Raw genomic sequence first — 14,718 nt, forward strand, 5'->3', positions numbered from 1 at the left:
ATTTTTTCTTATACTAGGCGAAGCATAGAATGTGACACAACTTTTAGATTTAAAAAATGTTATACCGTTTGAAAGTTATAGCTATATTTCAATCAGTATGTCAATCAGCACTTTACAATAATCTTCATTGATAATTAAGTAATAAATACTTACAAAACTTATAATTTCATAGAAATTATATCGATGGAATCTTGAGAGTGATATTAAAAAATCTTTTTTGTTTCATTCAATTTCGATCAAAATAACATTGTCAAACGGCTACTCGAAGTCTGAGTATTACTAAAACCCTCTTCAAACACGTCTTTTGGGTTGACCGGGTAGGCTTGGTAAATACCAAGCCTAATTAGATATCCGATATTCTTCAGTAGAATTTGGGTGAGAAATTTTAAATCCCAACCCATTTTGGAGGAAAAATTACATCTAAAAGTTATAGCTTATGATTTATAAATTATTTCACTTATATTACTATGTAAAGACGTATATTAATATATTAAATATATATAATAACATAATGTAAAGATATAAGATATAATCTATTAATATATAATAATATATTATGTTAATCTTATTACAATCTATAAATATAATTTATATTATAATTATTTTTACCAAATATAATAACGTAATATTATATATATATATATATATATATATATATATATATATAATATGTATTATATATTATTATATTATTATGTATAATAATATAATATATGTATAATAACGTAATATATTATATATAAATATATAATGTGTATTATATATTATTATATTAATATGTAAGTTATTAATACACATATAATAACGTAATACATATATATATAATTAATTAATTAATATATATGAGTCAAAGGGGGTCATAGATCAACCATTGACCTCTTTTGATGCATTAAATGATCACATATGTCCCTAGGGGTCTTAGGATTCCTAGCGACATATTACAATGGCTAATGTGGGTCAAAAGAGGTCATAGGATGACCTACGACCCCTTTTGACCCATTAAATGATGACATATGTCCCTAGGAGTTACAAGACCTCTAGGGACATATTAAAATTGTTCATATTGGTTAAAAGGGTAATAGGGTGACCTATAACCCCCTTTGACCCATTAAATGATGACATATGTCACTAGGGGTCCTAAGACCCCTAGGGACATATTAGAATGATTCATATGAATTAAAGGGGGTCATAGGGTGACCTATGACCCCCTTTGACCCATTAAATGATGACATATGTCCCTAGGGGTCCTATATTAGAATTGTTCATATAGGTCAAAGGCAGTCATAAGGTGAACTATGAATCTCTTTGACCAATTAAATGATGACATATGTCCCTAGGGGTCCTAGGACCCCTAGGGACATATTAGAATGGTTAATATGTCTCAAAGAGGGTCATAGGTTGACCTATGAACCCCTTTGACCCATTAAATAACAAGATTTGTCCTTAGGGATCTTCAAACCCCTAGGAACATATTAGAATGATTAATATGGGTCAAAGGAGGTCATAGGGTGATCTATGACCCCCTTTGACCCATGGACATAGTAGAATGGTTAATATGGGTCAAAGGGGATCATAGGTCATGACCCCATTTGACCCATAAAATGACTATATATGTCCCTAGGGGTCCTAGGGCCCCTAGGGACATATTAGAATGGTTAATATGTGTGAAATGGGGTCATAGGTTGACCTATGACCCCCCACAACTCATTAAATGTAAAAATATGTCCTTAGGGGTCCTAAGACCTCTACGGACATATTAGAATGGTTAATATGGGTCAAAGTGGGTCATAGGGTGACCTATGACCCCCTTTGACCCATTAAATTATGAGATATGTCCCTAGGAGTCCTAGGACCCCTAGGTACATATTAGAATCATTCATATAGGTCAAAGGGGGTCATAGGTCACCCTATGACCCCCTTTGATTCATTAAATGATGTCATATGTCCCTATGGGTCCTAGGACACTTAGGAACATATTAGAATCATTCATATGGGTCAAAGGGGGTCATAAGGTGAGCTATGACATCTTTTGACCCATGAAATGATGACTAATGTCCATAGGGGTTCTAGGACCACTACTCACATATTAGAATGGTTAATATGGGTCAAAGGGGGTCATAGGTTGACCTATAGCCTCGTTTGATGAATTAAATGATCACATATGTCCCTAGGAGTTCTAGGACCCTTAGGGATATATTAGAATGGTTAATATGTGTGAAAGGGGGTCATAGGCCCACGACCCATTAAATGGTATATATGGGTCATAGGAGGTCATAGGGTGACATATTAGAATGGTATATATGGGTCAAAGGGGGTCATAGGGTGACATATGATCTTCTTTGAGCCATTAAATGATGACATATGTTCCTAGAGATCTTAGGACCCCTAGGGACATATTAGAATTGTTCACATGGGTCAAAGTGGGTCATAAGGTGACCTATGACCTCCTTTGACCCATTTATTAATGACATATGTCCCTGGGGATCCTAGGACCCCTAAGGACATATTCGAATGGTTAATATCTGTGAAAGGGGGTCATAGGTCCTAGAGATCCTAGGACCCCTAGGGACATATTAGAATTGTTCACATGGGTCAAAGTGGGTCATAAGGTGACCTATGACCTCTTTTGACCCATTTAATAATTACATATGTCCCTGGGGATCCTAGGACCCCTAAGGACATATTCGAATGGTTAATATCTGTGAAAGGGGGTCATAGGTTGACCTATGACCCCCCACAACTCATTAAATGACGAGATATGTCCATAGGGGTCCTAAGAGCCCTAAAGACATATTAGAATGGTTAATATGGGTCAAAGGGGGTCATAGGGTGACCTATGACCCACTTTGACCAAATAAATAATGACATATGTCCCTAGGGGTTGTAGGCCCCCTAGAGGCATTTTAGAATGGTTAATATGTGTGAAAGGAAGTCATAGGTTGACCTATGACTCCCTTTAATCCATTAAATGATGACATATGTTCCTAGGGGTCCTAGGACCCCTAGGGACATATTAGAATAGTTAATATGTGTGAAAGGGGGTCATAGGTTGACCTATGAGCTCCCATGACCCATTAAATGACGAAATATGTTTGTAGGGGTCTTAGGAACAATAGGTGTATATGAGCAATGTTAGTATGCTAATAGAAACCAAATTTAAATAAAGCTTCTACAAACTAAAAAAAATTCATAAACTTCAAGATAGACTAAGATGAACTCTCAATTGAGAATATGAGCCATTAATGGGCTCTCTCAATGAGAAGCTCTCTTGTTGAGTAGCTTTGTCTAAATAGATAGGATGTATGCTCAAGCTTATTCTTCAAAAAGGGCTTCAAATGGAGTTGGAATTTGGGTGTGAGTGTATTGTTTTGATGTAAAATGGCTTCTCAAAATGGCATTATGACTTTACTTCATGGATTGTGTTATTTTGCAAAGGGGAAAGATCCAATTTATAGGCAAGAGGCTTGAGGGATTGAGGGCTAAGATGCAAGGATGGGAAAAAGCTCATGGAGGGCTTAGATTGCACGAGAGGAGAGCACATGGATTGTGCTTCCTTACAACCAATCAAGGAGTGACACATGTCACATGGTGAGAGGATGGAAGAAAGGGGAAGGATGAGTCAACAAAGGAGGCTCAAGGGATAAAATCTTCATAAAGACCCTTCATAAGTGCTTTGTAAGAACATTTATGACTTTGTGGGCTTTATAAAGTTTTGTGGTTGAAGATATTTGTGAGAGATACCATGAAATTCGAATTTGAGGGTTTAGGGAGGTTTTAAGCTTGCTTAGGGTTGTTAAAATGATTAGAAGAAGCGTTAGAGATGGCTTAGGACTAGGCAAGTGGATGGCAAGTGGATTGCAATTAATGAGGGTGGGTGAAGGAGGAGATATTTGTTAACTTTGGCTTGAGTTAGCAAGTCTTAACCCATGTTTAGGAAATGTGACAAGGTTAGGAGGGGATTAGGATTAGGGTTAAAGACATCTTCTAGAAGAGTCTAGGCTTTGGATGAGGATGAAGACTTTCTAGAAGAGTCTAGAACTTCCTAGGATAAGATTTTATGAAATAAATAAAGTTTTATTTATTTCAAGAGTTTGGTTTGAGGAGATATTTATTAAAATATTTTTAATAAACATGAGGATTAATATTTAATCTTGATTAAATATTTTGAGTTGGGAATAGGGGTAGGAAATGATGAGATTAGCCTTTAATCGAAATTAAAGAAGGATTAGAAGATTTTGGAAGAGGTTATTGGTCTTAAGAAAATTGGCCAACTTTTGAGAAAAAAATAAATAAATTATTTATTTTGGGATTTTTGGTCAATTTATTAATTAAATAATTAATAAATAAGGAAATAATGTTTAAATAAGATTTAAACATTTTTGGGAGGGATTTCTTAATTAAATATTTTTTATTAAGATAAAGGGATTTAATGGCATAAAAATAAATAAATTAATTAAATAATTAATTAATTAATTAATGATGATGTCATCAGGAATTTTTTAGAAAATAAAAATACTTTATTTTCTAAAGGTTTTTTAGGTGTCTACATTCTGCCCCTCTTTGATGTGATGCCGCAAGTGGCATGGCATCAAAGATAAGAAAATAAGATGCCCAAAGTTAGAGCAGAAGAGGAGAGAATGGATTGTGAGATGTCCCCTCAAGAAGGTAGCAGGGAGAGAAAGTGAGGCTCCATGGCTTCTTGAAAAGTACAAGAATCTCGGATGAGCAAGGAAACTCAGATTGGCAGAGAGAAGGGGCTGAATTAGCTCAAACTCTCACTATGGGAGAATGATAAAGGAGAATCAGAGGCACAAAAGGAAGCAAGCTTAAGATCTCAGGGATTGCAGAGGATGAAGGAGCAGAGTGCTATAAAAGGAATCCAGGATGGGGAGATGGATGAGGGGATTAAAAAAGCTGATGCAACAGGATTTCAAAGAGTCAGATTGGCGGAAGATGGGTTTCGGAGATCCCTAGGACTAGGATTGTGGATCTCGAAAGATGAGGCTTGGTGGATTGATTTGGATTGGTGGATCCCTAAGACTAGGATTGTGGATCCCTAAAGCTAAAGGTGAGAAGTGATTCAGAGAGATAATGATGCATAAGCTGGGGTAGGAGAGACCGATGCTGGATATGGATGGGGGATAATGGAGATGAAGGAAAACCATTGAAGCTTTCTGAGCGGGGGGATACTTCAAAGAGAAGTACCACCATGAAGTTGAGCACTAGATTTTCTATATGACTATTGGTTAATTGCCAAGGTTACCAAGAACATCAAGGCCTTTTCACCAACCGTCCAAAGGACTGACAAACTAACTCAAAAAAAACACGCAAGAATTGCCCTAGCATCACACATGAATCCTAGAGGAAGTAGCATGGAAACGACATTGGAGAACCCACAAGCAGAAAAGAAAAACAAACAAAAGACCTGATCAAGACCTTATGCTCTAATTGCCCCATTCGTAGCATACCATGATATGGAAGATGATGGCAACTTTGAGGAAGGAACAAGGAGATTTCTTGGAAAAGATACTTCAAGACCCAAAAGGGAAGATCCCAAATCAAAAGAAAGTGAAAACCCAAAAGAGAGTTGTTTGCCAATGAGATGGGTAGGACAAGGTACTAACGGACCAAGATCAGACATGAGGAAAGCTATATCCTACAAGGACCTATCGAAGAGCACCGAAGCTGGTGGATTTGGATGAGTGATGCATCTGGCAAGCTGAACTAAGAAAGATAACACTTTGGTGACAGGAAATCTAGCTAAAAGATGCATTGGAATAGCTAACCAAGATGTGCGATGGGTGCAAGATGCTGATCAAGGATGAACTGACACGAACGCTGGATAGATACAATGGTACTAAGCTAAAGAGGATTTACAAGCTAATAGACCAAGATATTTACAAGTGAGCTAATCAAGATATGGGACAAGCTAACAGACCAAGATAGTTACAAGCAGGCAAAAGCTCAAGATGATAGGATAGCGGGATGGTTTGATGTTGTGCAAGATGCGAAAGCTAAGGGTGGGGTGATAGCGAAAGATATGGATTTGGCAGGATGCATCCAATGATGATGAGAGATTTTGTGACCAAGGATAGCTAGAGGAGCAGGATGAGATGGCTGGATAGGATGGTAGATAGCTAGGATTATGATGGATATAAAGAGATGACATTGGGTTTGAATGAGGATAGCCTAGAGCTAGATACCAATGACAAGGGAGGATGGACAAGACAAGATCTCCAAGGAATATAGTGCCCTCAATTAGAAGATAACATGCGGAAGGAGGTCTTATGATGGATGTGATAGGATTGAAGCTAGGATGGAAAAAGCTGAAGGGGCTAGGAAGATGGATGATAGCTGAGATGATTGGCTGAAGCTGCATAAGATTAGTGGATGGTGTGAGATGGAAGCTAGAGGATGGAGGATAGGTGGATAGATTGGAAGATGGAGTTGGATGTCAAGAGATGACCAAAAGCATGAGGGTGATAGGCTAAGCTGGGGATGGCGGGATTACGCATGAAGCTTGTTTGCCAAGTTTTCATCATGGTACTTGTCCAAGGCGCTTGAATTGCCAAGTTTTCACCAGTGGACACTTTATTTTTCTTTTCTTTTTTGACTTTCTGACTTTGGACTTAGCTGGAATGATTTTGGCTTTCTTCAGCTATTTTGTCTTTTTGGGGATTTTTCATTGGCTGTTGGAATGTTCAATTTTGTTGCTAGCTATTGGTACACCGAATGTGTGATTTATGCAATAGATCGGATTAGATGGGATTGATGGTAGGAGATGGAGGGATGAAAATGCTGGAAAGGAGCATGAGATGGGGATGCTCGCAAGAGCAACATTGGCACATGTTGGAACGGGTGTGAAAAGAGCATATGGGGGATAGATGGTAGATGCGGGCATGATGGAGGATTTGTGGAAGCGTGCTTGGGGATATAGGCACCCAAGATGGAGTTAGGATATGGGGGACATGAGTCACTAGATGGGGGATTAGCAATGGTGGATGCCATTATGCATTGGGTTTCAACCTTTTTCTTGGGGATCCACATGGTTTTGGATTTTCTTTTCATAGGCTTTTGCATTGTTTTGCATTCTTTGATTGGATTTTTCCTTTTTGGAGTATGTATTTTAGAATAGACATATGATTGCCTAGGATGTGGATTTTTAGCTTTATGCATTTTCAAGTTGGCATTCACATTGTTGTGGTAAGCTTTGGGAAGATGGTTAGGAGAAGCTTTGTGAGATGGAGAGGATATGAAAGAGCATGTAGGGGGATGATGATGGATGATGTGCCCTGATATGTGCCTTTGTTGATATTACATAGAAATGGATGGAATAGAATTTTTATGATGGCTGATAGGAGGATGGAGGATGGTAGATTTTGGGACATAGGGACCCAAAATGGATTTAGCGGATGAAGAGGGGATATGGTAGGTTGTTTTGGGTTGCAAAGATGGTGGAGGGGGGATGACATAAGATTTTTTGAAGGAGTGATGGGAGGCTAGCATGGTGGGCTTGGAGATAGGCTTGATTTGGGGGTGTGGTGTACCAACACCTTTAGATGGTGAGCCTTTGGATACATATCCAAGACCATGAAATCCTAGATTTTTTTGTGCAATAATAGGCTCTCTGATTCCTTGCTCTTGTGGTCCTAAACCTTGACCTTGATAATGCCATCGATTGAGCATTTGAACAAGCTGAGGAAACTTTTTGCTTGCAGAAAATGGTAGAAGTGATTTATTAGGTGTATTGCAATGGGGAGATACTGTTCTTAATTCTTCTGGTGAGAGAGGGCCACCATGGATGAATGTAAGTGAACCAAGAGGGTAGATTATAGATGGTGGAATAGCTTGGATAGGTGGTAAGATGGAAGCATGGAGCGGGGGAGATGGAAGGATAGGATCTTGATGTAGCTGGTGGGATGACAAGATATCTTGTAGTGGAGGAGATATGGCTCGAGGTTTTGGAGATGGAGGAGATGGTGACTGCACTATGGATGGAAGACATGGTACGATGATATCTTCATTTATGCTTTGGGGGATGTCAACATGCTTTTGGGCAGGATCTTGATAGGATTGGTTTGGAGTGGATGGTGCAATAGGAGGTGAAGGGATGGATTCTTCAAAGGCAGCGAATGGATAGATGGGAGATTCAGTAGTGGAGATGGGTGAGTAGAAGATGGATGCATAAGGGTCATTATGAGAGATTTGGGAAATGCTTGGAGGCGATGTGGATAGGATTTGGAGGGATTTGATAGGTAGTGGGATTTTGATGCTTGCGGGAAGTGGAAAGATTTTAAACAATTTGATGGATGGTATGGGGATGATAGCTATGGGAGATGGTGGTGATATTATAGATGGGGAAGCTTCATCACTGACTACTTCACATGGTTGGATTAGATGACATGGCTTATCGACTGTTGGAGGCAACTTTTCTTGTATTTCCTCTAGGAGATTCCTTGGAGACTCGTGTGTCGAAGGTGGAGGTGGATTGACAGGAATAGCTAGTGTGATGGGGGTGGAAGATTGGAAGCTTGGTTGATGGGGTGATGGAGGGGAAGCTGGGATATCAGATGGCATGACTAGATAGTTTGGAATAACTCTTGGATTTTGGGGGATGCTTGGGGGAATGTTTCTAAGGCTTTCAATATACCCGTCATAGTCAACAAGATTTTCATCATCATTGGAATAGGAGGTGGTCGGAGCAAGGACAATGCGACCAAACACATCATGATAGGATTGGTACTTCATGCTTTGATGATGAGTTTGATCGGGATGGGGTCTTGTGTATGGATGAAAACAGAAGCTCATGGTTGGATTTGGGTTAAGCACAGATTTTGGATTGGCTGATGAAAGATTTCCTAGGGAGAGTCAAAGTTGCATGACAGACCTAAGGAGGATTGGCTGGAGATTTTTGGCTTTCCTGTGGATGGAAGACTTCAAGGGCATGCTATCAAAAAGTGAGAGTTTTGCTTTCCTATGTGCTGGATTGGTGGAGATTGTGTCAACCTAATAATAGACTAATGATCTTATGGGCATGACATGAGATTGATCACTTGTGGATCCCAACCTTTAGCTCAAGGTGATGAGGGATAATAGGTGACAAAGCTAGATTACCCTAGACAAAGCTCTGTCAAAAGGATAACTGTGGTGAGGCTGGTGGATTGGTTGGATTGATTGGATAACAAATTCTAGCAGAATGACAACAACTCTCTAAAGGCTTGGGTGTGATTTTGGATTGGGTTTCTAGTTGGCTAGGGGGGGATGATTTGGAGAGACTTTGGATTTGAGATTGTTCTAAAGCAAGGAACTAGATAGATTTGGTTGTAGTGGGGGAGCTTGGATGATTTTCTGATGAGGCAGTGACTACGCTAAGTATGCCTTGAGCTGAGAGATTTTTGCTTTTTTGGAATTTTGACCAAAGTTGGCAAACATTCATTCAAAAGCTATGAACAAATAAGCAGACAAAAGTTTTGAGCAAGCACGTCAAACACACCAACATCCTAGGAAGCTTTCTACAAGGATGAAATTTGTTATAGCTAGAGAGTCCTCGATATACACAAGGTACGTGAGGCCCAAATCTGTAGATTAAACCAAAAAGATGTCACACAGCCGAGAGGAGCGGTAACCCACTTCTCCTCTTTCACTTCTCAAGGGTATAAAGTTCCTTGAGGCTTAGTCCGAGTGACAAAATTTTGATCCCAAGAGAGGTGTCTTTGGATTCACCTCCCGATCTTTATACTCCGCCGGAACGCTGGAGTTGAGGTCGTCCCAAGGGGTGATGAAATCCCCAAGCAGGCCTCCTAAAAAGTGTAAAACAAGACCACATACATGATCTTGGGCTTTAAAAGACACGTGTTCATTCCAATTGATGATTTAAATTTTGTAAGCAATGATTGAAGACACTTGTGATTATGGCATACAATGTTCATTCCAATTTGATAGCGTCATTAGCATAATGAAAGTCGAGAGATCATCAACATAAGAAATGCAAGCACCATTGAAAATTTGTCAAACCCATGCGATGTTCATTGATTTTTAGGCATTCAAGATTGAGTGTGAGTTTATTTTAAGCCCAAAACAAAGATGTGTGAAACTCGATTGCCAAGTGCATGCCCGGAGGCCCTCCACGTCAATAGTTGTTCAATTTTAGTGCCCAAACTTGAAGTGTGATAGATTTAATCTAGAGTTTTGGTCATTTAAAATTTTTGATAAAGTTAAAGCAAACGTTCAAAGACCAAGTGAGTGAGTTAGATTGTGGAACATTTAACACCTTTTTCAAGTAGACCCATCCCCATAAATGGTGCTGAGATTGCAACCAATGGTTGAATTGATGGGTGATTAGAAAAGAGGTGAGTCCAAGGAACTACTCAAATTGATTTTTGAAAATTTGTATTTAACTTAACAAAGTCTCTTAAATATCCAAAAATCAAACTTTACCTAAATTGCATGTGGAAAAGAGATTTGTTTTGTTCAATTTTAGAAGCTCCAAATGAAGTGTTTGATATTGCAATGGTTAATTGATCCTTGGAATTCAAGATTGGATTTGTTGTTTTAATCATGCATTCAAAAAAAAATTGATTTTAATCCATGGCATTCGAGAGTGTGTTTAGCAACATGCATTCAAAGACAAGTGATTAAACATTCAAGTTTTTTCCTTTGAGCATTCAAGATTGAGATTTTGTGTGTTGTTTTAAGAACTTTAAAGTGCTTTGATTTAACCTTAGATCATTCAAGATTGTTTTGGACTCAAAAGTGAAAATGACTCTTTGGACTTTGCTTTTCATTCAAGATTTTGTGTTCTAGTTTGCATGTTTTAAGCCCAAAGATGATATTCCTAGATTGTTTTGATGCATGAAAAACCTAAGAAACATTCAAGATTTTGCAACAAAACATTTGTTTGGAACAAATAACAAAGCTTTTAGGACAATTTTTGGCAACCGTTTAGGACTCTTAGTTTTCATGAGATTTTTAAAAAAACTTTAAAATATTTTCAAATGAAGTTCATTTTATCCTTGATTGATGCTTTCAGTTTGATTTAGATTTTAGTGTGCACTTAGTGTTGATTTTGAACCTTTTGAAATGGAAACTTGAAGTTCTTTTTAAATTCCCAAAAATGAAGTGTTCCTAACTTTGCATGAATGCATCTAAAACCTTGATGTTGCAAGGATGCAAATAATTAGATTGGTTTAGTTTTACTTGTTAAAAGATTTTTTCTTTTTTGCAAATTTTTAATTTTTTAATGGATTTAAGTATGATTTGGGGGTTCATTTTAAGCACTAAAAAGAAGTGTGTATGATTTTGCTTCCTTAAAAAAAAAATGGCCAAGATCTCCCACAAGAAGAAGAAGAAGAAGTAGATGGAATAAGAAGAATATAGACAAGAAGAGGAAGAAGAATTTCAAGTGCTTTGTCCACCTATAAACTTGAAAAATCTACAAATACTATAAGATAGACTATAAGTTCCTTTGTCTTCTTCATGCTCATGTGGACCTACAAAACCAATTTATATAATCCTACCAATCACAAAAATAAGCAAAATTAGCCAAAATGAACAAATGACATACAAAATTTGACTAAAAAAGCTAATGAAGATGACCCATGTGGGGTCCCACCGGGCGTGCCAAAATGTATATGAGCAATGTTAGTATGCTAATAGAAACCAAATTTAAATAAAGCTTCTAAAAACTAAACAAAATTCATAAACTTCAAGATAGACTAAGATGAACTCTCAATTGAGAATATGAGCCATTAATGGGCTCTCTCAATGAGAAGCTCTCTTGTTGAGTAGCTTTGTCTAAATAGATAGGATGTATGCTCAAGCTTATTCTTCAAAAAGGGCTTCAAATGGAGTTGGAATTTGGGTGTGAGTGTATTGTTTTGATGTAAAATGGCTTCTCAAAATGGCATTATGACTTTACTTCATGGATTGTGTTATTTTGCAAAGGGGAAGGATCCAATTTATAGGCAAGAGGCTTGAGAGATTGAGGGCTAAGATGCAAGGATACGAAAAAGCTCATGGAGGGCTTAGATTGCACGAGAGGAGAGCACATGGATTGTGCTTCCTTACAACCAATCAAGAAGTGACACATGTCACATAGTGAGAGGATGGAGGAAAGGGGAAGGATGAGTCAACAAAGGAGGCTCAAGGGATAAAATCTTCATAAAGACCCTTCATAAGTGCTTTGTAAGAACATTTATGACTTTATGGGCTTTATAAAGTTTTGTGGTTGAAGATATTTGTGAGAGATACCATGAAATTCGAATTTGAGGGTTTAAGGAGGTTTTAAGCTTGCTTAGGGTTGTAAAAATGATTAGAGGAAGGGTTAGAGATGGCTTAGAACTAGGCAAGTGGATGGCAAGTGGATTGCAATTAATGAGGGTGGGTGAAGGAGGAGATATTTGTTAACTTTGGCTTGAGTTAGCAAGTCTTAACCCATGTTTAGGAAATGTGACAAGGTTAGGAGGGGATTAGGATTAGGGTTAAAGACATCTTCTAGAAGAGTCTAGGCTTTGGATGAGGATGAAGACTTTCTAAAAGAGTCTAGAACTTCCTATGATAAGATTTTATGAAATAAATAAAGTTTTATTTATTTCAAGGGTTTGGGTTGAGGAGATATTTATTAAAATATTTTTAATAAACATGAGGATTAATATTTAATCTTGATTAAATATTTTGAGTTGGCAATAGGGGTAGGAAATGATGAGATTAGCCTTTAATCGAAATTAAAGAAGGATTAGAAAATTTTGGAAGAGGTTATTGGTCTTAAAGAAATTGGCCAACTTTTGGGAAAAAAATAAATAAATTATTTATTTTAAGATTTTTGGTCAATATATTAATTAAATAATTAATAAATAAAGAAATAATGTTTAAATAAGATTTAAACATTTTTGGGAGGGATTTCTTAATTAAATATTTTTAATTAAGATAAAGGGATTTAATGGCATAAAAATAAATAAATTAATTAAATAATTAATTAATTAATAAATGATGATGTCATTAAAATTTTTTTAGAAAATAAAAATACTTTATTTTCTAAAGGTTTTTTAGGTGTCTACAATAGGAACATATTAAAATGGTTAATATGTGTAAAAGGGGGTCACAGGGTGACCTATGACCCCCTTTGACACATTAAATGATGACCTATGTCTCTAGGTGTCTAAGGACCCCTAGAGACATATTAGTATGGTTAATATGTGTTAAAGGGAGGTCATAGGGTGACCTATGAACTCAATTGATCCATTAAATGATGACATATGTCCCTAGTGGTCCTAGGACCCCAAGAGAGATATTAGAATTATTTATATAGGTCAAAGGGGGTCATAGGGTGACCTATGAACCCTTTTGATCCATTAAATGATGACATATGTACCTAGGGGTCCTAGGACCCCTAGGGACATATTAGAATGGTTAATATGTCTCAAAGGGGGTCATAGGTTGACCTATGACCCCCTATGAGCCTTTTTGACACATCAAATAACGCAACTTGTCTCTAGCAATCCTAAAACCCCTAAGAACATATTATAATGGCTAATATGGGTCAAAGGGGGTCATAGGTCCCTTTGACCCATTAAATGACTATATTTGTCCCTAGGGATCCTAAGACCCCTAGGGACATATTAGAATGGTTAATATGGGTGAAAAGGGGTCATACATTTACTTATGAACCCCCACGACCCATTAAATGGGGAGATATGTTCCTAGGGGTCCTAGGACCCTTAGTGACATATTAGAATGGTATATATGGGTCAAACGGGGTGATAGGGTGACCTATGATCCCCTTTGACCCATTAAATGATAACATATGTCTCTAGGGGTCCTAGGACCCCTAGGGACGTATTAGAATTGTTCATATTGGTCAAAAAGGCTCATAGAGTGACCTATGACCCCATTTGAAACATTAAATGATGAAATATGTCCTTAGGAGTCTCAGGACACCTAGGGACATATTAGAATGGTTAATATGCGTGAAAGGGGCTCAAAGGTTGACCTATGACCCACCGTGACCCATTAAATGACGAGATATGTCCCTTGGGGTCCTAGGACACCTAGTGAGATATTAAAATGGTATATATGAGTCAAAAGAGGTCATGTGGTGACCGATAACCCCCTATGACCCATTAAATGATGAGCTATGTCCCTAGGGGTCCTAGGACCCCCAAGGACATATTAGAATCATTCATATGGGTCAATAGGGGTCATATGTCCCTTTGACCCTTTAAATGATGACATATGTCCCTAGGGGTTCTAGAACCTCAAGGAACATATTAGAAACATTTATCTAGGTCAAAGGGGGTCATAGGGTGACTTATGACCCCCCACGACCCATTAAATGACAAGATGTCCCTAAGGGTCTTAGGACCCCTTGTGACATATTAGAATGGTATATATGGGTCAAAGGGGATCATAGGGTCACCTATAACCCCCTTTTACCCATCAAAGGACAAGCTATGTCCCTAGGGGTCCTAAGACCCCTAGGGACATATTGGAATCTTTCATATGGGTCAAAGGGGGTCATAGGTCCCTTTGACCCTTTAAATGACGACATATGTCCCTAGGGATCCTAAGACCCCTAAAAACATGTTGGAATCATTCATATGGGTCAAAGACGGTCATAGGTCATAGGATGACCTATGACCCCTCATGACCCTTTAGATGACAAGATGTCCCTAGACCCCTGGTGACATATTAGAATAGTATATATGGGTCAAAGGGGGTCAT

This window comes from Cupressus sempervirens, chromosome 4 (genome assembly GCF_028749045.1).
Source record: "Cupressus sempervirens isolate cs-2001-9-10 chromosome 4, ASM2874904v1, whole genome shotgun sequence".
NCBI lineage: Eukaryota > Viridiplantae > Streptophyta > Pinopsida > Cupressales > Cupressaceae > Cupressus > Cupressus sempervirens.